Raw genomic sequence first — 507 nt, forward strand, 5'->3', positions numbered from 1 at the left:
CACAAGAGAGGACGGCAGGATTGTAATTTCCCGTGTTCAGTGAATGCAACAGAGGCAAGACACCAGACCAACCAGAGAGTTGAATGGAAATAAACATCTGTCTTATTGGCTGACAGGTACCTATCCTGTGAGCTGTGACAATGTTTAAAATAAACTGTCAGTCGGACTCAGAGTTTTTGAAGATGGACATAAGAAAATGTGTTCTTAAAAAAGACGACAATTCTCAAGTGGTGGCTCACACAACAACCCCAGAGTCACCACTTGAGCCAGGTAAACAAGGTATGTAAATGTCAGTAAACTTCCAAGTTATGCGAACATGTAAGCAAAGCATAAATTACAGCTACGTTGACGTTACTTTGAATCGCGGGGGTAAGCTAAACCGTTAGCAAGTAGCTATAGCTAGCCAGATATATTAAATAAACACTTTGTCATACAATCTAAATGTAATGTTTTTTAGCGTTACCTGGTGATTTCAAAGAAAGCTCTCTGGAAAATGTTGACTTACTG

This window comes from Notothenia coriiceps, unplaced genomic scaffold (assembly GCF_000735185.1).
Source record: "Notothenia coriiceps isolate Sejong01 unplaced genomic scaffold, NC01 NC01_scaffold00037802, whole genome shotgun sequence".
NCBI classification, from domain to species: Eukaryota; Metazoa; Chordata; class Actinopteri; order Perciformes; family Nototheniidae; genus Notothenia; species Notothenia coriiceps.